This window comes from Mustela nivalis, assembly GCF_964662115.1.
Source record: "Mustela nivalis genome assembly, chromosome: 7".
Taxonomy (NCBI): domain Eukaryota; kingdom Metazoa; phylum Chordata; class Mammalia; order Carnivora; family Mustelidae; genus Mustela; species Mustela nivalis.
The window spans coordinates 72,129,500-72,156,463 of NC_139026.1; the positions used below are offsets into that span (position 1 = coordinate 72,129,500).

At 37.4% G+C, this 26,964-nt stretch overlaps 1 long non-coding RNA gene across 1 annotated transcript in view; it reads left to right on the forward strand.

Moving 5' to 3' along the window:
• The window catches only part of LOC309868580, a 358,629-nt gene that overhangs the window by 127,966 nt on the left and 203,699 nt on the right, over positions 1 to 26,964 (forward strand). The window contains exon 2 of the long non-coding RNA XR_014313736.1: positions 10,974 to 11,055. This is a non-coding gene — a long non-coding RNA (uncharacterized lncRNA). The remainder of the gene's footprint in view (positions 1 to 10,973; positions 11,056 to 26,964) is intronic.

The window sequence follows — 26,964 nt, forward strand, 5'->3', positions numbered from 1 at the left end:
TCAAGTCGTTTATCATTGAGTTCTCCTTGAAAACCCTGTCATATAGGCCCAAGAGTGTCCTGGGCTTTAGTACTACTACTCCTCATATTTTTGAGATACATGCCTGGAATGTTGTCTGCTCTTTTCTCCAACTTTCCAGATCTTTCCTGTTCCACAAAACCCAGCTGAAATGTCTATGAAGCCTTTTGATAACCAGTCTAGTCCAAGGGTCTTTTCTCTCTCTTCCCTCTGAAGACTTAAATATTATTTTCTATATAATTCATTTGTTGGTCAAATTATCTCCTGCCTTTTGAGACTTGTCTTCTATGTCTTTGAGCTATTACTAACATCTTCTATTATTGATTATAACTTTCTTGAAAATAGAAACCCTTGATATCTTAATGAGTCCTATGAAAATTGTTTTTCATGTAGTCATCTTGAAAAGGGACGTTTAAAATCTCTCATTCTGGACATGTAAATAACTCACATTTACTAAGCTTGTACTATATGCCCAAGAGTAACAAATGCTTTATGGGTGTTATCTCAGTTTTTTCTCACATATAGATACAAAAACTTCACGTAGTAGATTAGGCAAAAGCTATCTCAAAAGAGCTGAAATAAGAAAGGGAATATAGTGGTTCCCCGTTAGAAAATAACCTTTAAGCTCAAGGTATATGTCCAGGCATCCACTGATCACTCTGTTTTTCCCATCTCTTACCTTTATTTTTCTCTTAGTTAACTCTTTTAGGTTTGGAAGATCTTCAGTAACCTCAATTATGGTTGTGGGAGTAGTTCTAGCAATTGTGGTGATGGGGATCCCCACATGGCTTCCCAGAACTGGTCAATGATTACTCAGGCCTGAACAGTCATCCCTAAAGAGCAGCTAGAGGAGGTGTGGGTCAAACTCACTTGAACCATGAAGTCCGAGAATAGGAACTGCATGGTTTTTCAGTGAGATGCTGAGTAGATGATTTTTCTGGTAAATAATATTTCTAATTTACAGATAAAACCTGGGCTTAGAGATTAAGTAACTTGCCTAAGATCACCCAGATAGGAACACTCTGTCCAGCATAAACTCCAGAGTTTATGGTAAACACTTTGCTATACTATAGTATTTTTATCAAACTGTATTTGAGTATCAGTGCTCAAAATAAAAATAGCATCTATTGTACAGACCTTATTTTATGTATGTTCAGCAGCCTTCTTCTTTAGATACTCAGTGCTCTTATTTCCTTGTAGAATCTCATCTTCTTTTTAACCAAATCAGGAACTGAATGATTATCTGGAATTATTGTATATTGGTTAAGTGACTGCATTTTCTTTCCTAAGACCGTGTTTCAGTCACCATGTTTTCTTACTCAGATCTTTGTACTCAAATACTTTCATGACTCTTTGTGGGCTCCAAAGGTAGTACACATATTTCAGATATTGTCCGAGTTGGGTTGGCAACTGAAATCTCCCTCCATTGCCTGTGAAGGTGACAGGGTATCAGGTGGAGATTCATGAGTCCCAGATCTATCAGCGGAAAGACACTTGGGGAGAATAAACAAGGATTGACGGAGCTCTGGGTGTGGAAGGCCTGATTCTTAGAGCTCCTCAGATGAAAGTATATGGGTCCTGTTATCTTTGGCTCCTTCCAAAATTTAGGGCCTGCCCTGCTCTTGCTTGGGCCTGCCACCAGGCCTCGTTCTTCAGGTTCTTCCTGCTGTTTCAGTACTTCGCAGAGACCACCTACTGATTCGCTGCAACTCCAAGTCTTCCTGTTCTACTTCTGACCCAAGAATTTCGGGTGTCTAAAATGAGTTTTCTATAATTTTTGACATTATTGTACTTCAGGTACTATTTAATTTTTTATATGTTAACACACAAAGGTACCTTTTTGTCATAACAACCCCTTTGCTGACATTCTGGAATGTATCCCTTGCTTTACTTCTTTCTCTGCTAATGACTTTTCCAACTTTGAAGTAGTTAGATCACAGCTTTTTTATTAATAAGTTTTAATGACTTTGTTTTCTCCACATCATCTAACAAAGTACGTTACAGGTATTGCTCAACAATATATTTATTTAATTTGACTCAGTGCTCAGAGATGGGGTGAACTGTCTGTCACATTAATATGAGGACCAGGAATTTCATTTTATTCACAGAGGTGACCTGAAGACTCCTTTACTCTGCACTTTTCAGCTTGGGCTAAGAGCTATAGGGTGAACAGAGTGTACCAGCCTAATCCACAGATTGGTATGTAGTTCTTAGCATCGTTAGCCATTCAGTCTTTGCTATATCAGCTGAGGGGTTAATTTTGGGTTGCTTTTTGTTCATTGAATGTAGAATTTGGTATATTATGAGGATTTTTGCTTCTAGTCAGGAATAATGGCTTTGTGTTGTAAAATGCATTAAAATAGTATGTGCCAGCTTATCTAAACTAGGTCAGTTATTTTATAGTTACATTTGATTCATGATGGTACTATGGAAGGGGAGGGAAACAAGTCTTCTTATGCAGAAATGTTGCCTATTAACAATGAAAAATGCTTTTATAGATTGCCCTCCTATTAACAGTTCATGGTCTATATTGAAGGTATTTGATCTGTTCAATTACTGATTTTTCACTGGTAAAGTAAACTTTATCTTCAGCCCATGCACATCAGCATAGGAGTACATCTATTTTACTTTTTAATGTTAAAAATCACAAAGGCTTTTCTAAATTGGCAGGGGCATTTACACAGTAAACTAGTGAAAAATGTTATGAGCTTTCATCAGCTTTTTTGGTTTTAGCTGCCACTTTGGGGCTTTTACACTTCTTTCTCTTTCCCACCCCATCTCCAGGAGGCAAACAAAGAAATATAATTTGCATCAGCTATAGAAATGCCTCTGAGATCACTGCTCTAAGTGAGTTGGGGATTTGGAGTAGAAATCCTGAAAAAGAGAAAAAGGCAAGGGTAAAAGCTCTGTTGACAAGGGAGTTTCATAGGCATGCGGTGAGAGCACAACATTGGACTTGTGAATACAAATTTTGCAAGCTTCCTCTTCTCTTGTGAAAAAAGTCTAGGAATGTGGTAGTTCTGTCTGGTTAAAGAGTTGGATACAATGACAGCTGGATAGCTTAGTTTTTCTTTCTAATGTAGATACTTCCCTGTTGGAGTGTTTAGCACCTTTACTCCTTCTGTCCTGCTTCTCATCACATGTGGCACCATTGGTTGAGAGGAATTAGGTAGCTCTCTCTGTGCATGATGTTGAGCAGTTCTCCATCACTTGGGCAATCCACTGGGATGGAATGGAAGGGCATTTGAATTTTCACTTTGATGGGGAGCATTAGCACATTCCCTCTCTGCTGGCATCAGGTCAAGGAAACCAAGTAAGCTTGTGAAGCAGTTTTTCCCTGGAGCAAATATAATACACGTATTTGGCTAGGAGGTCATCTGCTAAAGGTTGACTTTATTTCTTCAATAGGATCAGGTATTTGTTCAAATTTAGAATGCATCTAAGTAGAGGCAATGTAGACATTTAATCAAAGCAAAATCTATTCTAAAAAAATAGGAAGATCTCATTATAGATTCACAGTCTGTGTATTTGTGTGCTCAAGGATAATAATAATACTGGGATACATTTCAGAGAAAAGAGATGAGTAAAAATAAGAAAAAAAATTAATGGATTTGAGCCCAAGTAAATGAAACTCTATTATTTAATTATAGTATCTGACTGTGAATATAAATGGGAGATGTAGAGCAAGAATTTTTTCTACAGTTTGGATCACAGAAGATTTCATGACTAAAAGGGAAAGTCTGAAACTCAGAGCTACAAGCTAGAAGTTTGATCCTTCATAAAATGAATCAGGGAGTATAAAAAAATATTTTGGGATTGAGGACAGTCCCTTTTGCAAGCACTCAAGTGTTTTTACATCTAAAGTGAGTAAAAACTGCATAACGTGGAAAACTCGCCAGTGTCCTTCCAATTTGCCACTTCAGAGAAGCCTGAATAGATGGGGTAAAACTTACTGATACACAATGGAAAAAGACAGGCTTACTCTTAAAATTTCATGTTTGGAATCTGTTGTGGCCCAATGTCTGTAATAATGTCAATGGTTGGGCTATTTTTTTTTTTTTTTAAACCAGTTGCTATTTTTGGCATGTGGGTATGTTTAAACTCCAGTGTCCTGGTAAAATTCCAATGTAGATGACTGATGATGTTCTACCTGCCATGTTCTTATTTTGTCTTTCTTTTCTTTCTTTTTTTTTTTTTTAAGATTTTATTTATTTATTTGACAGATCACAAGTAGGTAGAGAGGCAGGCAGAGAGAGAGGAGGAGACAGGATCCCTGCTGAGCAGAGAGCCTGATGCAGGGCTCCATCCCAGGACCCTGAGATCATGACCTGAGCCAAAGGCAGAGGCTTTAACCCACTGAGCCACCCAGGTGCCCCTTATTTTGCCTTTCTTAATGAAATGAAACACAACTGCATTCCCAGGCAGAGTTTTGATATACTTTAGTATTTTTATCTAGTATCTTCATTTTATAGTTCCATATCATTAGAACTTAGATCCAGGTTCAGCTTTATCACTGACTCATTTGTGACCTTGTGCAAGTTATCTTCATCTCTCTGATATTCTGTAAACTAGAACAACAATCTAGGTCATTGTTAAGCCTACCCCCAATTTTAAAAGACTATGAATTGTTGATGGTACACATCCTTGATAATACAATAGGGGAAAATTTTTTCCGGACTTCAAAAATTTTTCAGAAAATTTCAGAAATTACCTTTAAAGTTGTCTGTCCAAGAGTATATATCAAGTGCCAGAAATCTTGGTATTTCAAATTAGAGTCAGTTTCTCTTTCACCCCCTCCCTACTCCCAACGAATCCCAATCCATTTCTCAGTTATCTTTTTAGTGGAAGTATGAATGCATGTTTAGTTTTAGATGAAGGGAAACAAGAGAGCTCGGGGAGAAAACAAAACAGTATCTCATATAGCTACATTTATTTTGATGTTCAGATTTTTGATTTATCAATCTCACATTTTTTCAGAAATTTCCAGGAGGGCACAATTTATGACATAGTTAACTCAAAGTGGTAAAATGATGACATCATCAAACTATGAGGAGTTATGTATATATAATGTCATACCTAAAGCAACCACTAAAAAAGCTATGCAAAGAGACACTAAAATACTGTATATAAATCAAAAGGTAATTATAAAAACTGTTGAAGGCTGAAAAAAGGCAAGAGAAATGAAAAATAGAGGAAAGTAGAAAGCAAAAAATGAAATTGCAGACTTCCATCCTAACATATTGTTAGGTCCCCCAATAATGGGTCCATGATTAAAGGAGCGAGACTGATATAAAGCGAAGGTCAAGCAAAGCTTTATTCCGCGCCAAGCATCAAGAATTCAAACTGACCAGCCAGGGCTGTGCCTCTTACAGAGAGGGCAACCTCTCTCTCTTTCACAGACTAACTTTTAAGGGCAAAGGCCATGTGGTTGGGCCTGGCCACGCAGAGGTGGCCAATGAAATTGTAACACACAGAGAAAGCTGCACAGTCATGTTAGGTCACACATAAGTGACCAGTTGAATTACAATTTACCCCAGCAGACATTTGACCCAGCCTATCACCTTGGTCAGAATTGGCACCCAAAAGGCTCCCAAAGGGCGGGGCCCATACTCCTTGGTAACTAGGGAGACGGTATGCAACCCCCACTGATTGGATGTTTCCACCTGGCCTGACCCACCCTTGTATTTGGGCTTTGTTACCTGGGGCTGGTTTCTGGGTCTTATTTTTAAGTAAGCCCCCTGGGGGAAGGGGAGCAGAGACAGTTTAAGGGTTAAACAACAAGGTTATTGTTTAACGGATGGATGGAAGCGCTCTGGCTAAATAGGTCCTTACAATATCAATAATTATATTAAATATAAATGGACTAAAAACTATAATTAAAAGATTAAGAAAGTATATTAAAAATATGACATAACTATTGCAGTTTATAAGAAATTCTCTTCAAATATAATGATATAGGCAGGTTGAAAGGAAAAGGATAGATAAAGATGTATAATGAAAACATAAATTAAAAATGCAAGACTTGCTATATCAATACCAGTTATGGTGGACTTGAGAGCAAAAGAAATAAAAATACTGGTGATAGAGGGAAATATTATGTAATGATTAAAAAGTTGTTCCATAAAAAAGACATGGCAGGTGCACCTGGGTGGCTCAGGTTAAGCCTCTGCCTTCGGCTCAGGTCATGATCTCTGGGTCCTGGAATCGAGACCTGCTTCGGGCTCTCCGCTCAGCAGGGAGCCTGCTTTCCCCTCTCTCTGCCCACTTGTGATCTCTGTCTGTCAAATAAATAAATAAAATCTTAAAAAAAAAAAAGACATGGCAATCCTAATGTGTATGCACTAAATAACTGAATTACAAAATATATGAAGTAAAAATTAACAGGTTTGAAAAGAGAAATAGACAAGTTCACAAATATAGTTGAAGATTTCAATACCCCTACATTATCAATTAATAGAAAACTAGACAGAATATCAAGGATATAGAAAACTCATAGACTCTAATTAATATTGACAGAATTCCACCCATCAGCAGCAAAACACATATTCTTGTCATGTGACTATGGGACATAAATCAAGAGAGAGTTTCTGGATCAGAAAATGAATCTCAGCACATTTAAAAAGAATTAAAGTCTTATGGAATCTATAAGTTGGCCACCATGGAATCAAACTAGAAGTGAATAATAGAAAGATAACATGAGAATCTCTGAACACTTGGAAATTCAGCAACATACTGAATTCTAAATAATAATCCATTGGTCACAAAGGTGGTCTCAAAAGACATAAAAAATACATTGAACTGAATGAAAGTAAAAATACAACATCAAAATTTGTGGATCACCGATAAAGAAGTGCTAAGAGGAATCATTATAGCACTAAATATATAATTAGAAAAAAAGAAAAATCAGTAATCTAACCTCCCATTTCAAGAACCTATAAAAAGCAGAGCTGAAACAGAAGCTTCCAAAGGAAACAGAAGAAAGGAAATAATAATGTTAAGAACAAATCCCATAAAATTGAAAGCAGAAAAACAATCAATGAAAAAAAAATAAGTTGAGAGATATTGTACCACAGATTACCTGTGCAGGAAAAGACCAAAATTCCAAATTTAGGGGAGCCTGGGTAGCTCAGTGGGTTAAAGCCTCTGCCTTTGGCTCAGGTCATGATCCCACGGTCCTGGGATTGAGCCCCGCATCGGGCTCTCTGCTCAGCGGGGCGCTTGCTTCCTCTTCTCTCTGCCTGCTTCTCTGCGTACCTGTGATCTCTGTCAAATAAATAAATAAATTCTTTAAAAAAAAATAAAAAAATAAAAAAAATATGGCCATTTAAAAATTGATGAAATTGATAAACCTCTGCAAGCCTAATAATAAAGACTAATACAGACTAATAAATAAAGAGAAAAGACACAAATTACCAATATCAGTAATGAAAAAGAGTGAACACTGCAGACCTTGCAGACATCAGAAGGGTAATACAGGGATGGATGTATTGGGATAATACAGGGATGGATGAAATGGACCAATTCCTTAGAAAACACAAACTACCACAACTTACCTAATATTAAATAGATAATTTGAATATCCTTATAGTTAGTAAGGACATTGAATATAAAATTTTTAAGCTTTCAAAAAGGAAAATCTGGTCCAAGATGTGTTCACTAGCATGTTTTAACAGACACTTAGAGAAATAACACCAGTTCTACACAATCTCTTTCAGAAAACCATTTCTTTTATGGTAGTGCTATCCAGATACCAAAACCCAACAGACAGTTGAAAGAAAGGAAGAAAAGAAAAAGAAAACCAGACACAAATATTCCTCATAAACACAGACACAAAAATCCTTAACAAAACATTAGCAAATAGAAGTCATATAAAATTAGATATATTCCATGATCAATGGGAGATTTATTCCAGGGATGTGAGGCTGGTTCAGTACTCAAAAAACTATTTATGTGATTCATTATGTAACAGGTTAAAGAAGAAATGTCTCAATTCTATCAATTCATATAGGAAAAACTTTTGACAAAATTTAATACCCATTCATGGTAAAAACTCTCAAATAAATAGGAACAAGGAATGTCCTCAACCTTATATAGAACATGTATTGAAAATGCATAATAGTATACAACTAACATTACCTTTAATGATGAAAGACTGAGTTCTTTCCCCTTAGATCAGGAAGTAGGTCAAGAATGTGTGTACTCATCACTCTTATTTAATATAGTGCTAGAATTTCTAACCAGTGCAAAAGAAAAAAAAAAAGGAAATTAAAAACATAGAGATCAGAAAGGAAGAAATAAAACTGTCCCTATTTCCAGGTGCCATTTTTGTTTATGTAGAAGATCCCAAGGAACTTAAAGAACACACTTGTCAATCTAATAACTGAGTTCATCAAAGTAGTGGGATACAAGATAAACATGCAGAAATCAATTAGATTCTTTTATAACAGCAATGTACACCTGCATAGCAAAATTAAAAATATAATGCTATTTACAGTTACTCAAAAAATTAAATACTTAGGTATAAATCTAACAAAAAATGTACAAATGTTAAATGTTAAATATGTTAAAATCCAGGACTATCTAAAAATAGATATACCATGTTCATGGACTGGACGACTCACCAATACAAAGATGTCAGTTCTCCCAAACTGACATGCAGATTTAATATAATTCCCATCAAACTTTCAGCAAGATTTTTTGTATGTGTAAACAAAATTATTTAAAAATTTATATGAAAAGACAAAGGAATCAGAATAGATGTGATGAATTTGAATTAGAAAAATAAAAGTGACAGGGATTAACACACCGAATTTCTAGATTTATTATGTAGCTATAGTAATCAAGACTCTGATCTTGGTAGAGGGATAGGCACATATATGAATGGAACAGAATGCAGAATCCAGGAATTGACTAACACAGACATATTTAACTGATTTTTGACAAAGGTGCAAAATCAATTCAATGGATATACAGCCTTTTCAACAGATGGTGTTAGGCCATTGGACATTCATAGGCAAAAAAAAAAAAAAAAAAGAAACAAACAAACAAACACAAAAAAACCCCAAAACAAAATACAAACCTTTGAGCTAAGTCTGATAGCTTATATAAAGATTAACTCAATATATATCATGAACTTTAATGTAAAATCTAAAATGATAAAGTTTTTAGGGAAAAAAAATGAAAGTCTTTAGGATCTAGGTTAGGCAATGCATTTTTTGACTTTCTACCACAAGCACAACCCACAAAAGGAAAGATTGATAAATTGGATTTTATCAAACTTAAGAACTTTTGCTCTGTGAAAGACCCATTTATGAGGATGAAAAGACAAACTACACCCTGGGAGAAAATATTTGCAAGCCATATATCTGATGAACAACTAGTACTAGGAACATAATCTTTTAATCTACAGTTAAAAAAAATCAATTAGAAAATGTCCAAAGACATGAAGAAACATTTTATGGGAGAAGATATATACGGATAGCAAATAAGCTATCTTATTTGTTCAGCATCACTAATCATCACTAATCATTAGAGAAAAGCAGAATGGCTAAAATAAAAACTAATGACAACACCAAATGCTGGCAAGGATGCACAGAAACTGGCTCACTCGTGTATTGCTGATGGGGATGTAAAATGGCACAACCATTCTGCAAAATAGTTTGGCAAGTTTTTAAAGAAAATTTAACATAGAACTCCAGTACAAACCAGCAATTGCTCTCCTGGGCATTTATCCCAGAGAAAGGAAAACTTTTGTTCACATAAAAACCTGTATGCATATGCTTACAACAGCTTTGTTCATAATAACTTCAAACTGGAAGCAATGCAGTGTCCTTCAATGAGTGAATGGTTAAATGATCCTTACCACAGAACACACTACTCAGCAATAAAAATTAGAGAACTATTGATACTCCAACCTGGATAAATCTCCAGAGAATTATGTTGATTGTATGATTTCATTTATGTAATATTTTTGAAATGACAAAATTATAATAATTATAAGTTAATTAGTGATTTCCACTGTGTATGGTGGAGTTGGGAGGGAAGGGAAATGGTTATTGCTATAAAAAGACAATTTGAGGAATTCTTACGGTAATGGAAATGTCTATCTTGATTGTATCAGTGTCAGTATGTTGGTTTTGATATTATACTATAGTTTTGTAAGATGTTACCACTGGGGGAAATGAAGCAAAGGGTGCAGGAATCTCTCTGTTTCTTACAACTGCCTGTGAGTCTACAATTATCTCAAGCTAAATTGTTTAATTAAAGAAAAAGACAGCCCTCTACCGGCTCCTACATTAAAATTCAAAACCTTTCCTTGGCCCTTTCCAACCTCACTCGTGTCCTACTTCTCTCTTTGTTGCACTTCATCCTGCAGCCATAGTGGCCTTTTTGCTGTCCCTGGTCCTGCTTAGCAACCTCTCACCACAGGGCCTTTGTACTTGCTATTCCCTCTGGTGGCAGAGATCCTCCTTCCGGTTTGCTTACTTCATCCTGTTCTCTGCTTATCAGACATTTATCTTGAATACCTTATCTAAAGTAGCACACCTATCACAATCTAATGCTTTATTTGGATTTATTTTTCCTCTTTCAGTAAAAACATATTTGATACTTTAAAAAATATCATCTTCCTGGGATGGGAATCTTAAACTCTCTGCTATACCTTCACTTTTTAATGTGTTCTTCTGGAATTTGGAGCATTTGATTAAAAAAAAAACATACGCACACAAACACAAAAAACAAAACAAAGAAACTGATTTCTATTTTCTTTTGTATTCTCTTTCTTTCTGCTGATGTCTAAGTGGGATTTGTGGGTTCCATAGTAATAAATATTCTGTATTATGTCATGCTCAGTTTATCACAATCCACTGGTATTTCCCCGATAGCTAACATTGCAGAGTTGACCTCTTTATACAGTGATTCTGCCTCTAAATGACTTAGCTTTAATTCTCTTCTAGGCTTTTTAATCAGGCCGCAGTGTACAGACATACTTCAAGAGGATCCTTAGAAGTCTTGGACAAGCTTACCCGTATGTGGCAGGTATGTCTTTGTCTACACACTAAGTGTGCAAGACATGTAACTTTTTATTTTTCTAGAGCTAAATCTAAATTACATTTTGCTCTTCCATTTGACCAAATGCAGAAGCAATCTGAGGTTGCATCTAAGTTCTAGAAGGTTATGAGGTAACCAGACTTTTGAGGGATGACATACCTGTTCTTTGGCTGCCATCTCTTCATTAGGCACAGATTTCCTCCTATCCCTTGTCAGTACTTGTGGGAAACTGCTGAGGCATACCTTGATCTTCCTTTGTGGATCTTCTACTCTCCTTCTCCAGGCTTTTCAAGATACCTCCTGGGCATATCAGGGCATGCTGTTACTCCTGCTGGACCAGAAGAAACTCTCTGTCAGTGGATGAAGCTCTTTGTTCCTCTCCTACCACTCTGAAGCGCATGATACTTGTTGTGTTGCTCTTGTATCATGCTATTGTATGGGGTCCTTTGCAAGGCTGGTCAGGTCCATCTGCCAGGATATATCTGCCTTGGCCATCTCTAAGGTCCTGGCTATATCCTAGAAAGACCATCCTTTCCCTCCTACCATTATCTCTTACCCATGTATTTGGAGTTTCTCTCTGTAATAATACTTTGAACAAGCACAACTTAGGAAATCAATCAAAACACAATTTACTTGTTTTACTTGTTTCTTTAAAATGAATTCAGAAAGGGTAGTGGGAGTTCCCTTGCTTTTGGCGGGGGGGGGGGGGGAGTAGGGAGAATAGATCTCAGGCAGGCTCCATCCCTAATAGGACTACTCTTAGATTTAAAAAAAAAAAAAGAATTCTTTTGGCACTTTAGATTCCAAACATAGTCTTCATTCAGAAATTAGAATGTCTAATCTTAGACCATAATCATAGCTTGAAAGTTAGTTTAATATCCATCATCCCTTCTCCCCCATCTGGGGTCCATTTTGGGGTTGGGCCAAAATTTGCACTGGGAGACGGTGTGGGGTTTTTCTCTGTCACCTCCTCTCCCACTTGCTAGCTATTGCTAAACCTAAGTAGTTGGAGCATGGAAAGAAGAGGAATTAAATGGCTTGGGAATGTTTCTTACTTGAAATGGTCCTGTGTTAAGCTGGCTCCAAGCTTTCTGGGCTTGGCGATATTTAAAACTGACACTCACGTGGCTCCTTTTGGAGTTCTTTGTGGCTTCTCTGCTGGACCCATCTAGCTTCAACTCCCCTGGGTTGAGCTATTCACTTTCCAGTGGAGCTTCTGGGTTTCAGATAGTCCATTCTACATGCACTCTCCGTTGGGGTATCAGTGATACTTCTAGATGGTCATCTTGGGCTTCAGGCTGGCTCTCTCATATATGGCCCACTCCTACCTCATGAAAACATGAATCTTACGTACCTGAATGGGCAGGAAAGGTGCAGGATTCCAGAGATGCTCCTAACCTGACCCTCTTGTCCTCTAGATTTCCAAGGTAAGAATCAGTCTGCAGTCCACTGGGTTTCCCAAACTCCAGGGGACACATTTAGGCTGCCTACCTTGTTCCTTTGAAGCCTCTGTAAATACTGGAGAAAGGAAAAGTGGCACCTTCCAGAGCTCTTGCGGGGATGAAGTGGGTGGGGCACGGGGTGGCGGGGCTTACCATAGAGTAGCAGCTCAATCCAAGAATCTCTTCTTAAAACTTCTCCTAATGTCTGTTGTTTTGATCCTTTACATTATCTTGTTGGTCTTAGGGCCATCTGACCTGTCTTGTGCTTTTCTTTTAAAATCAGGATTTTGATCTGGCCCTTTACTTTGGAATTTCATATCTGTTTAATGGAGGTAACTCAGTTGAATCTTGCAATCTAATGTCTGGTCATGCAGACTCCACCAAAATGAGCTGAGGTGGTGGGGGGAGGGGTAAAGATGCAGTCACTCCACCTCAAATTGCTGTGGGATACACTATTATCTATATATGTCTTGACCACCTTATTTTTCACCCAGAAGGATCTAAATCTACTCTAAGCTTAGTTAATACATAGGAGAGTCTCTTCTGGTCTCTTTTGTATGCACAGAGTCATTACAATTTCCCAGGGGGTCTTAGGCTTTTGAAACTAAAAAACCAGTAACATAATTGATACTTCCCCTGCAACCCTTCTGTCCCCTCCCCCACCCCGTCCCCACCACCATGCTCCCCTGTTCTTCCAATGATTTTCTAATGCTATGAGTTCAGAGTATAACAGGTTGGCTGCCTGAATGGGGAGAGAAGCAAGATTCAAGGATATGAAATAAAATACTTCAAATGTTATATCCTAAATGATAAATATTGTCTATCCTCTTTTGAGTACCTCTTAATGTAGTTTTTCATCTTTATAATGGCACTACATGCTTTACATGAAGGATTTGATATCTGAGGAAACCAGGTTTATTATTCTGCTAGGGGTTGGCTTAAACAATAGAAATTTATTGTGTCACCATTCTGGAGGATCAAAGTCTAAAGTCAAGGTGTGGGCAGGGTTGGTTCTCTCTGAGGGCTGTGAGGGAGGAATCTATTCCTTCTCCTTGACTTGTAGATGGCATCTTCTTCCTGTCTCTTCACATCATTTTTCCACTATGAACATATGTCCAAATTTGCTTTTTTTCTTTTCTTTTTTTTTTTTTTTAAATAAGGACACCAGTCATATTGGATTAGGACCCACACTAATGACCTCATCTAAACTACTTAGAGCATTGACCTTATTTTCAAATGTCACCTTCTGACATACTGGGAGTTGGGACTTCAACATATAAATATGGGAGGGGAAGGTTGTACAATTCAACCCGTAACACCAGGGTTCAAAGAGGCTCAATGACCTCAGTTTCACACAGATCTTGAATTGCTAGTGCAGGGATTCCACAGCTATGTGACTCTAAAGCTTGGTTCTTCCTGCTATATTACACCTCATCTCAAATGAATCTTGAATGCAGGCTTGTGCAAGGAGAATACTGTCTTCCTTTAAACAACCAAGCCAGCCTCATGAAGGCATGGGCCCATCCTGGAAAAAAGCTCATACTTAGCTATAAGGTCTCTCATTACAAGAACTCAGAACAACGCCTTATACAAAGGAGAAACAGGAACATGTTTGTGGAGAGGTCCAATGTAATGCCATTATACCATAGGCTAGAAACCGAGCTTATACCTGAGCCAGGGTTTAAGTTCTACCAGGATTCAAATGGCTCTGAAGCTGTCAAAATGGCCTCAACTCTAATTTGGTGATATTATTCCTATGGCCTGTGGTTTGCATTTCTGGTGCTTTTAACCTGTATTCAAGTCTAAATATGCTATGTGTCTGTGGGCTGCTTCACGTAGAGCGTATTTAAACAATGTGTAATAAAACGACATATTTAAATCATACAAAAGAAAAAGGGTAGAATGTGTGCTATAACGTCTCCGCAGGCATTTACTGGATAATGGTAATGACAGCTTTCCTAAAAAAGGATAAAATATGTTCAGTTTCAATGAGAATTATATTTAGGGGGATTATCACATTATTTTGGATATTTTCTTTTTAAAAACAATTCTTTAGTGCATCCTAGGTGAGAGATAGGAAGTATAGTAGTCATTCAGAAACATGGCTTCATGCATATGAACAGAATTTGGGTCTTGTAGTATTCATCACTATTTTATTCCAGATGGCAAAAAAATGATCCCTTTCAGTTAGTGCTTGAAATATATACCTACAGAAATAAGTCCATTATAAGATTTTTCTTGCCAAAACTCTAATAGATGCTCACTTACTGAGAAATATGTATACTGAGAAATATTTAAGAAAAATACACTTTAATGAAGCTGCACTAATGATATATATTTAGCTAATTGTGTAGAGGGATCGAAATATGATTTCAAGTAAAGTAGACTATTGGCCGTATAAATAAGCCTGGCACAGGTGTGCAGAGTTTTAAGAGAATTAGGTAGCAGAGCTAATGAAAATTAGAGGAAGTCTCAATAATAGTTGTATTATAAATTAGATTTTCTCTTATAAAGCAAATAGAGCCATGTAACAAAATTTTAAAATAAGGGTAAAAAATTGCTAACATATCAATAGCCAAAAGCAACAAAAATAACCTTTTGGCATACTTGCTTTTCCTCCTTTTTCATTCATTTGTTCAGCTAGAAATTAGGAGGTGCTTAATGCAGGCGTTGAGGAAAGATGGCTTGGACAGCTTGCAAGATCTCTGCCCTGAACAGCTCTTAAATTATCAGGGAAAATACACAGTGAATGAGTCCTTATAACAAGTGGTAGGTGCAGTATTGGAGGCAAGGTAGCTAAAGAGCTTGCCGTCAACTCTATTGTTAGGTCTGGGAAGCCTTGAACAGGTAAGCTGAGATAGAAGAAACAGGAGTAGAAATCTGTTAGCTGGAAAAGAGAAGAAAATGTATTTTAGTTAGAGGAAAGAGCATCTGCTAAGGTATGGGAGGATTGAAATAACATTACGAATAACTGTAAATAATGCAACATGTCTGGAACAACAGAGAATGAGGCTGGAGAAGTAGGGGGAGGTGATATCATGGAGGGATTTGTGCCAGTTACACTATTGGCAAGAAAGTTTTTCAAGTAGTGAAGGAATGTGTTTAGAATTTCATCTTAGAAAAATTAATCTTCAGCAATATAATTGGATAGATGGCTTAGCAATTACTAACCTTAGGAACTGAGTGTTTAGTAAGGAGCTAGATAGACCAAGAAGCTGAAATAAAGCTAAAATTAAAAACTCTGGGCTTGCATGGACTTCTACATGGGTAGGAACTCTATAAAGTGTTCTCATGGTCATGTTTTTATAAAATTTTATAAAAAGTTTGTTTTTAATGTCAATTAATTATGAACATCTTCTCTTTCTGCATTACCACTCTACCCTGTGTTATGCTTTTCTTAATACTCTTTTAACACTGGGGGGCTTTGGTGATGCCGATTTTGTATTCATCATTTTTTATCTTTTTTTTTTTTTTTTCAAATTGAATAAGCTTAGGTCTCGCTTTGTTGATCTAGTCCCAAGATGTGAAAAGGGAGGTTGTTAATCTAAGACTGTAGCTGCAGAGATGAAGAAGGAAAGGTTTGGAAGACTAAGGGGGAGGAATTTTGAGGATTGGTATGAAGGAAAGTGTGGTGCCAAGCTTTCTCGCTTCTGAAACTCGGTGAATGGTAGGGGCAAGTAACAGTCTATTACACATCTCTTTTTTTAAGAGGCTTTTTTTTTAAAATATTTTATTCATTTATTTGACCAAGAGAGAGACACAGAGAGAGAGAGAGCACAAGCAGGGGGAGCAGCAGAGGCAGAGGGAAAAAGCAGGCTTCCCGCTGAGCAGAGAGCCAGACTCCAGGCTCCATCCCAGGACTCTAGGATCATGACCTGAGCCAAAGGCAGACGCTTAACGACAGAGCTACCTAGGCATCCCTGTATTGAATGCCTTTATGTGTGTGTATGTTTTCATATTTTTGGATCTACCAAAAGTGTATTTACCTGTATCAAGGTGTTTTAATGTATTTTGTTATCTATTACCAAATTGCTTTCCAGGTAGATTGTGCCACTTAACGCTCCTACAGTAAGTGTAGAAATGGGCTTTGTTGTTTACGCCCCGCTAACACAGAGTATTATAATTTTAATGTTTTTAAACTAAATTATTGGGTAAAATTATTATTACCCCCTTTCTGTTTTATTCTGAGGTGAGATAAATGCCATTCGTTATTATTAGCTCTGCATAGGAATCTATGTTCTAGAGATAGTTATTATGTCCTTTCCCTGGTAATGATTTAGGAAGCATTAGGAGGTTGTTGTAAATCTTCCATGTGAATAGTTTTGTTATTTATTCTACATACATACATACATACATACATACATTATAAAAGCTAGAAATAAGTGGGGCTAAAATAGTTTTGTTGATTAGGTTGTTTTAGACCAGGTGTTGGCAAACTTTTTCTGATAAGTATCAGATAGTAAATATGTTAGGTGTTGTAGGCTAGGAAGCAAAATTAAGGATGTTAGGGCTCCTGGCTGGCTCAGTTGGTTAAGCATCTGCCTTCGGCTCAGGTCATGATCCGAGGGTTCTGGGATCGAGTCCTGCGTTGGGCTCCCTGCTCTATAGGGAATCTGCTTCTCCCTCTGCCCCTCCTCCCTCTTGTTCTCTCAATCTCTCTCTCTCTCTCTCAAATAATAAATAAATAAAATAATTTTTTAAAAATTGAGGATATTATATAAGTACATTAAAAGAGAAAAATTTTCCACAAAATTTATTGACATAGTTCAAAATATAATAATAATAATTGAGGAAATTTTTTATAATAGTAGTCTAATGAGAAAAATTGAATTTTTTGTGGGGGAGACATTTCATGATTGTAGTTCAAAGTTAATGTTTTCAATTCTCAAATTGGTTATAAATGTTCATTCATTAAATCATTCTTATTTAACAGGTGGTGAGCTAGGTTTGGACTCCAGACTATAGTGTGGTGAACTCTGTTTTAGACAGTGACCTTTAAAAATCATATTTCCATTAGGTTTTGTTAAAATACTTTGTTTGGCAATATGTGTCAGTTTTATTACATACTTTATTTGAGCTTACGGCAAATCTGCAACTTGCAAAACACTCATCAAAATGTATGTGTCCTGGGACCCCTGGGTGGCTCAGTTGGTTGGACGACTGCCTTCGGCTCAGGTCATGATCCCGGAGTCCCGGGATCGAGTTCCGCATTGGGCTCCCAGCTCCATGGGGAGTCTGCTTCTCCCTCTGACTTTCTCCTTGCTCATGCTCTCTCTCAAAAAAAAAAAAAAATGTATGTGTCTGTGTGTGTATCTGTGTGTGTTCTGTGTAAAGGGTGTGGGTGTTTTTATTCTGCATTATCGATAGAAACTGGGATATATCTGGGGTAGTAGCACCATGACAATGAAGCATTTTGTCAATTTAGGTAACCAGAGAAGTGAGACAGAAAGCTAGATTTGACCAGTCCAAATTTGATCTGTTGGTATATGTATTGGAATGAGTCTGAATGTTCCCTGTTGACTTTGATTTGGCTGTAATTGGTCTTGCTCATTAATGACTACTTCTGCTCAATTTTGGGGATTTCTGCTTTGGTTTTCATTTTGCTGTTCCTCAGCAACTTTCCAAAATGTTTTCATTCTTTTCTGACCCTCCTTCACAAATCTGATGTCTTAAAATACTTTTTATAATTTACATTTCATTTACTAATGGTTTCTGTGGCAAAGCTACCCAGTTCCTCTGGTTTCAAGAAAGAAAAGAAGGAGGAAAGAAGAAAAGAAATGAAATGGAAAGATATGAAAATAAGCAGGTTATTTAACCCACTTTTGAGATTGGGCCATTTAATCTCCAAAGTTTATCCTGGAATTTGATTCCTAAATCTGAGACCAGTTTTTCCATTAAACTCTTAATGAATGGTTTGGGAATTCTTTTTAAAACTCGGGTAAGTTTAGCTATTTCCATGAGTATGCTGAATTATGGACTGGATTTCTTAAGAACTGACAATCAGGTTGAAAGTTTATTTTATTTTTTTAGTCAATATGGGTACAAAGAATTGGTATCTTTCGAATGCATAATCGAAATAATTCAAATAAATGAACTCAATATGAAAATACTATTTTTAAAAATATGATGTGGATGGAACTAGAGGGTATTACGCTCAGTGAAATAAGTCAGTCAGAGAAACACAAATACCTTTCGATTTCACTCATATGTGGAATTTAAGAAACAAAATAGATGAACATAGTGAGGGAAAGGAAAGAAAAATAAAATAAGATAAAACCAGAGAGGGAGATAAACCATAAGAAATTCCTAATTATGGGGAATAAACTGAGGGTTGCTGGAGGGGAGGTGAGTAGGGGGAAGGGGTAATTATGTGATAGGCATTAAGGAGGGCACAGGATGTAATGAGCCCAGGGTGTTAAATGCAACAGATAAATCACTAAATTCTACCCTTGAAACTAATAGTGTACTATATGTTAACTAAGTTGAGTTTTTTTTATTTGTTTTTTGTTTTTTGTTTTTTTAGTTTTATTTATTTGACAGACAGAGGTCACAAATAGGCACAGAGGCAGGCAGAGAGAGGGGAAAGCAGGCTCCCTGCTAAGCAGAGAGCCTGATGCGGGGCTCAATCCCAGGACCCTGAGAACATGACCTGAGCTGAAGGCAGAGGCTTTAACCCGCTGAGCCACCCGGTGGCCCCGAGTTTTTTTTTTTTGTTTTTTTTTTTTAAGATTTTATTTATTTATTTGACAGACAGAGATCACAAGTAGGCAGAGAGGCAGGCAGAGAGAGAGGAGGAAGCAGGCTCCCTGCTCAGGAGGGAGCCTGATGTGGGGCTCCATCCCCAGACCCTGAGATCATGACCTGAGCTGAAGGCAGAGGCTTTAACCCACTGAGCCACCCAGGCGACCCTGTTAACTAAGTTGAATATAAATTAAAAAATTTAAAAAAGTATAAAATTTTCCCATATTCTAGTGTATAGAATATTATGATTTAATATTTGTTTAAAATATTAACATAAAATATAAATATAATATAAAAATATGCCGTATCTATTTATACAACAAAGTAAGCTGTATTTATTTTCTAGAGATAATGTGTTATAAGATTTCAATTTTTATGTTTCTGAGAGTAAGCACAGGAGAAAAGTCCCTCAAAATTAAATTTCAGAATTATTTTCTTCTCTTATTTATTTTCATAGACTCTTTGGAAAGCAAGGTTCCAAATATATCTTTCCACAGTCTTTCTGGCAGTGGCTAACTCAGCATAGCTCTTCTAAACTATCACCTTGATTTTAGATGTTGAAATAAGTGGCCATTTAAAAAAACATTTTTAATTCCACATTTCATTTCTTCTTTAGATGCAGAAAGTTTTGTTTTTTTTATATAGAAAATTGGTATTAACAGTTTTATAAATCCAAGAACAATATTTGCTCCAAACGCCATTTTTAAAGAATTTTCACTGAGTTTTTCCAATTATAGTTAATTAACAATTTTACTTATTGTGTCCTAAAATAAAATTCCTTTAATATTTATAACCATAATTATTGACAAATATCTGATATTTGTTATTTAAAAAACATTTATCCAGCCAGAAAAAGTGTAAATTATTTCATCAGAGGCAAACAGAGCTTCAGGGACCTTAACTCCTGAGTTCTACCCCAGGTTTGGGGAAAAACTGTAGGCAATGTGTTCACATGATCACGTTTTATATAATTTGCAAAGTAAGCTGTTTTAACTGCCATCATGCATGGCCAGCATCTCTGCTTTAAATTTCCTCCATTCCTGTTCTGTTTTGTGGTGAAATTGAAGAGGCCATGGCTTTGTTTTGGTCTTGGGTAGGGTCCATTGAAGGAGGAATCAGAATGGGGATACAGTTATTTTAAATTAAGTGAGATACAAGTATGCTGTTTATAAATATTTCTGTGTATAGTGAAGCTATTGATGATGTCTCACTTTGCCAATTTACTAGATGTTTGACACTCAGAGACCATATTGGAGCACAAAAGCCAGAGCCCACAGTGTCCTCTGGACACATCCTACAGCACGGACAAATGATGCATGGGGTGGAAGGATGAGACTAGGTTTGAAACATGCAGAGCCAGAAGCTACTGTGTGGAAAAACATTCTTGTTAGTAGACGTATGATATTACAAACAGAGGGTATGGTTTGTATCAATGCCCAGTCCCAGGAGAAGTTTTGTCCTGTTAGAAATGTAATGACTAACGCAGTTTATGCTGATATTAACACATCATATTTTTTTTTCATTTCTGATGGATATTACAGAAATAGAATTTCTCAGATATCTGTGTTTTTAGACACAAACTTGTAGTGGTGATACAGACAGTAAGCACTACTGTGTGTGCAACTGCATGTTTTCTGAATCCCAGTTATGATACTTGAAAACAAATTTTGATTAAATATCCTAGATAAAAAAATGAATTTTCTTTCTATTTTCTCTACAGAAAATGATATTTACAAAGAGACAGAGTATGCAGCTAACAACTTTGGCTGGGGTGGGGGAGCTTTAGAGAGGTGTGGTCAGGGAGATAATTAATGGGAGTAGTATGTTTTTTCCCCAGATTTTGTGATTTTTTTTTTTTTGTATTTCTCAGCATTTTAAAGTAGTAGTTTTTTGGGAATTTTGCTCTGTGAATAAATATTTACTTTTGTGTTAAACTAATCATTTTAATTTGTATTCTCTTTTTAAAATTGCATAAGCTTTGTGGCCCCCCAATACCTGGATCTACGTAATAAATACTTTAAAATATTTAGATACCATGAATGCACACAGCCTCATATATACTTGCCACTCAGTTTGTGTTTGGAGTTGAATGCATCTACATAGTAACAATTTGTTATTTTTGTTCAGTGATGACTGGCACTTTATAGGGACATTAAATAATGTCTGTAAGCTATGGCTAAGAAGAATTTCTACCTTCTCAAGATCTTGAAAGTATTCATTCTACAAAGCAGTTTCTTATGGGTGAAAAACTTAAAAGTCTTTCATTTAACCAAAGATTTTGATGTATGGAAATAATATATTACTTTATCTTTTCCCCCAACCAATCTTTATTTACTGTTATTTATTTAATGTTACTTTATCTTTTCCCCCAACCCCAATCTTTTCTGGCTTAACTTTTTGTTTGTGTGTTCTAAAAGAAGGACAGAGGGAAGGAGGGAGGGAAGGAAGGAGAGAGAAAGAAGGAGAGAAAAAGGAAGAGAGGAAGAAAAAGCTTCAGAAGTCCAAGGACTCTGGTCAGATTGGGTTAATAACAGATTGGTAGGAGAGTCTCAGAACAGGTGCTTGAAATTCACAAAAGTGGCCAGGACACAGTCAGTAGTACTCCCAGGAAAGTAAGAGAGTGCTACTAAGACTTCTCCATAGAAGTTTTTTCAAATAATAATTTCAAACAAAAATGTATATAGCCAGTGCATTTGTTTTAGGATGGTAGTATCTACCAGTGTTCTAAACACTTCCTGGTTACAGGCAGTACTTAACAATGTTTCAGAGAATGAATCTCAACATCTTCCTTTGGTAAATACATTGTACACTTTAACATTTTAGCTCTCAACACAAAAACAGCCTGTCCTAAGAATCTCTGTGCTCACCCGTCTTCCAGTTGTGTCTGGAGATTTAGGCATAGTCTACACACACATAGACAGTCCCCTTTTTAAAGCATCCACTTTGGACATACAAATGGATAGGAGTTCATAACGATGTCTCTGGGATGACGGTGCCCACAGGGTTCACCTGATTACTTCTGTGTGTGGTGATGATGACTTAAAATGGGTGAGCTGGGAGGAACCTCCTTGTGGGCACAGGAGCCGGTGGGGGCTGCTGCTGGGCCGGCACCAACAGGGTTAACCAGACTTGCCAGCATGAACAATGGAAACCGGGCAGCTCTAAATGAAATGAGCTGAATATTTCATTCGGCCACTCAGCTGCCTGCTCCAATTGCCTCCTTTACTAAAATAAGAGCTTAATCTAAAGTGACAACAACATCAGTTTCTGTGTGCTCCAGTCACACTGAACATGACTTCCTTAACATAAACACTATTTACATGGACCGTCTGGATATAGCAGGGAATCAGGAGCGTGCCCAGCTAAGACACAGGGTACAATGAAGGACGAGAAGCAGGCAGCTGAGAATTAACATCAGCAAATGAAAGCCTGACCCTCAGAGGGCATGTCCCTGATACGTTTTAAAATGAGAGAGCATTGCACCAGTAACCTTAGCCTTTGTAAAGACTATGCCATTTAAAATAAAATAGCACCTTTTCAGTTTAGACACTTAACCAAATGCATTATGTTTGACCCATTTTCCAACTTGTGTGACACGAGAGGACGGATCCCTAGCTGCAATTATTAGAATCTTTCGAACAATTGCAACCAATAACCTCCCTCCCCAGACTCCTTCTCATAGCAGCCTGTACTTCTTCGAGATAAAGAGGGCATTTCGTTCTGTGAGTTCAGGCCAGACAGAGACGTCAGGGGAGTGGGAGAGAAGATGTGACCCTTGAACTGAAGGCTTTGATGTCAGTGTTAGCAGTACGCAGGAAATCCCTGTTTGAAAGTGGTTTTCAGCTTGAGAGTTCTGGAAGATTAGAAGCAAGAGTGTGACAAGGCACCGGCCTGTCAGGGCCCACAAAATAACACAAGTAACTTATTTCCGGCACCCCACAAAAGATAATGAGGGAGATTGCAATCCTGAAAATGCATTATGGATGGTTTTTTTCCATAAGGAGGATGCTATAGCATTATTTTTGCCATGCTAGCCAATGTTAAGGGCCACTAAATGCAGGAATATGTAACTTAATCCTCTTCAAATTACGGACAGTTAATGGAAGTTAATGTTTTTCTCCCCCAGCTTCATAGGTAAGGAAAGTAGAGCACAGAGAACTTACATATACATCTGAGGTTACACAGTGAATCAGAGACCAATAGGGAAAGAGTCCTTTTTTTTTTTTTTTTTTTTTTTGGCCAGTTATTTCTACCTTCTTCAAGTTATCATTAATACTCTTGTTTCTAAAATGGCTCTTCTCTTAAAATCTCCCTGGATTGAGTCCTGTAGAGTCTGATACCAGACATTGACTTCTGGCTTCCAGGTTCCAAAGACCTGAAGCTACTGACAAAATGGCAGCTCTTTTTTTTCTTTTCTTCTTTCCTTTCCTTTTTTTTAAAAAAGTACAGTTCTGTGTTATCTGTTCTCATCCTCTAGGCTCTGTGTCTGAGTGAATGTCCGTGCAGTCTCCACCCCTGTGGTGGTCCATTTCAGATAAAGCTCTTATTCACTGAAGAAGAAGGGGACTGATCATTTAAAACAAGTTTCTTTTTTAGGAAAGGTATAATGAGTGGCAGGAGGAAAAAGGGAGAATCATCAATATCTGGCTCGCTTTAGTAGAATGCTCATTAATCAACAGGCATTTATTGAGAATCTTTGAGATCATCAAGCATTGTTAGGGGAGAGAAAATTGTCTCTGGCCTCTTGAAGACCACCATCTAGAGAAAGGATTCATCATAATATAACAAGAAGAGTTAAGGTTTCTGTAGAAAGCTGATGAGAATATCACCATTGTAATAAAATAAAAATACTGTTTTTGTTGTCAATCTTCTCCTATGTTTTCATCTTCATTTTTAACCTAAGGGAAATGTAAGAGGACACCTGGTTGCTCACCACTTATTGAACAGTGGTCTACTTTTTCAGGGGGCTATTCTAGATGTGACCCCAGGGGGCTATTCTAGATGTGACCCCAAAGGAATTTTACACATTTTCTCACCACCTGATGGGATTACTCACATTTGTACGAATATCAATTGTACAATTTGATGGGTACCAAATGCTTGAGAGCAGAGAGAGGAGTGACCAAACCCGCACCACGGGATCTCTTTAAATGACAAGGATCTTGACATCTATGCCCAATAGTAGGCTGTGCTTCATCTTGGTCTGGACTATCAATCAACAAATATCAGCTGGGACTGGCAATGCCAGAGAGAACAGGGTCCCTGCCTCAAATTGAACTTGGGAGGCAGCCTCTACACGGAGTATTGAAATTAACAACATCCACTTAAGGCAAATGGGAAGTGGATCCTGTCTTGACTGGTCTCAGCTATAATAAGGTTCTGGATGACCTCTTTTTCTTTCTCAGGTGAGGATAGGCTTGCCTTCTCTTGAGAAGTCTCTATTGCTTTGTTGCCTCTTAGTATGAAAGGGCATAACTAGACAGAGAGAGAGAGAGCGAGCGAGCAGGTTTTTCTTATTACAAATGATACAATCCATAGCCCACTTTGAAGAATTTCATGGTTTTAATGAAATGAAACTCAGATACTCGGGTACTGAAATAGACTCAGGTACTCTACTATTTCTTCTGTTTTCTTTCAATCATCTTTCCCCTAATAGTGGTCAGGGTCTCAGTCCTGCAATACTATTATTAATACTATTATTATATTATATATTATATTATTATTATTATACTATTATTGTGTATCATTCACTAAGCCACTCAGAGTTTTACGTTTTCCCAGAGCAGGATATTTTAAGAATATTTTGCCATTTTAATCTTCAGATAGCTAGCTTCAAATAAACCAGTTGCTGTAAAGTTAATTACAAAACCCCTTTCTTTCCTCCTTTGTTATTTTCACTTTAAACTTTTCAGCAAACCATGTATTCTCTATGTTGTATTTGGTCTTTTCTCCTTTCTTTGGAGATGGAGGCAAAATGTCTTCTCATGATAAACTAGAAGATGGTTTTGTGTCATAATTTTTTTAAAGTATGGAAGAGTTTTGTCATTTTTATATATAATCTCCACAGTGAACTCAAGTTTTCATGAAAGGAACTATGTTTAAAGCATAATCCGGATACAAGATTATATATCTCACAGATTTCTGTTTAATGACTTAATGTTTTTAGGTTTTACACATGTAATTACTAGCATAGGAATTTAACTTTTTACATCTCATCATTCAGACATCTAGTTATTGGAGAGGTGGGGGCAAGTGATAGATTCAGTACAGGTGACCCTCAGGCTGTTCATCCTCCAAGCCCTTACAGAACCCTTCCTTGTAATACCAGGCTGTCATTCTGTTATCTTGGACCCTGATCATCCTATAAAAGGGTCCCATCGGCAAGACCACAACCCAAAAAGTCAGCTTCATGATTTTGCAGCAGCTGTTGCTGCAGAAGGTAAATGCCGTGCAGATATTGATGAGCTTGCTAATTTGTTTAGTAGACAGAATTTAGAAGGGGGAACAGGATTTGTCTGCTAGCTGTCATCATCCATCAGCCCCAGGCTGCCCCAGGCAGTGGGTTTGCTTTTTGCCAGCTTCTAATTTTGCTTTATTTTTCCTTAACTTCAATCTACTTTATTCATTTATTATAATTGGGAGAGTGGTGGTTGAGATAGGGAAAAAAAATGCTCATGCCCCACACTTGAGATTGAAGGCTCTCATATGCTGCGGTTCTCTGATATCAGCAGATTCAGGCTGGACCTGTTGGTCTGTTGATTGATGTAGTTAGTGAATGAAGCCTGTGTGCTCACATGGGGGTCCTAAAGCAGAGTGTGACTGGAAGACTTGCCAAATCAACCCTCCGTCTTCTGTATTTCTCCCTGTTTCCACCAAGATCAGAATTTATATTATTATATTTGTTCCTTGGGGTTTCTCATTCAATTTATTAAATTTTTTTTGAGTGCTCACTAGGTGTAGGTTGTTATTATGAATGACCAGAAATATATTGGATGAACAAGACAGAAAAAGCCCTTGCTTTGAAAGTGCTTAGACTCAAAGGGTGAAGATGGATATAAGAGAATAAATACACAAGACTTCAAGATAGTGAATGAAGGAAATGAGGCAGAGTAAGGAAGAGAGTTGGAGGTGCTACTTTAGATAAAGAGACTAGGGAAAGTTCTCTGAGGAGAGGACACCTGAGTCCTGACTGATGACGAGTCCTGGAAAGGTCTGTGGGGAGGATTGAGGGAGAGGAAATAGCAAAGGTAAAGACCCAGAAGAGACACTGGGCTTGTTGGGTTTCTGGAACAGCAAGAAAGCCTGTGTAGCTAACACGGGGCTGGGCTGTGGTGATAGGAAGGAGCAGCAGGCGAATGACTTTAGGAAGGAAGGAGGGTCGGGTCCCATCACTCAGATTTTATTCTAAGTGTGATGGGAGGCTGGTTATAAGTGAGGGAATGACTCGATCAAATGCACATTTTTAAGAGCTTACTTTGGCTAGTGTGGAGAATAGATGATGGTGCAAAAGTGGAAGCAGAGAGAGCAGTGGGAAACCCCTGTAATAGTCGAGCGAGAGGTGATGCTGGCTGGTACTAGTGGCAGTAGGGGAGTTGGTGAGAAGTAGTCAGATGGTATATATTTCATATATTTTGAATACCTCTACCTGATGGTTTGGATGTGGGTGTGTGTGTGCCAAAAGGAGAGCCTTTTAGATGTTTTGATTTCAGGTACT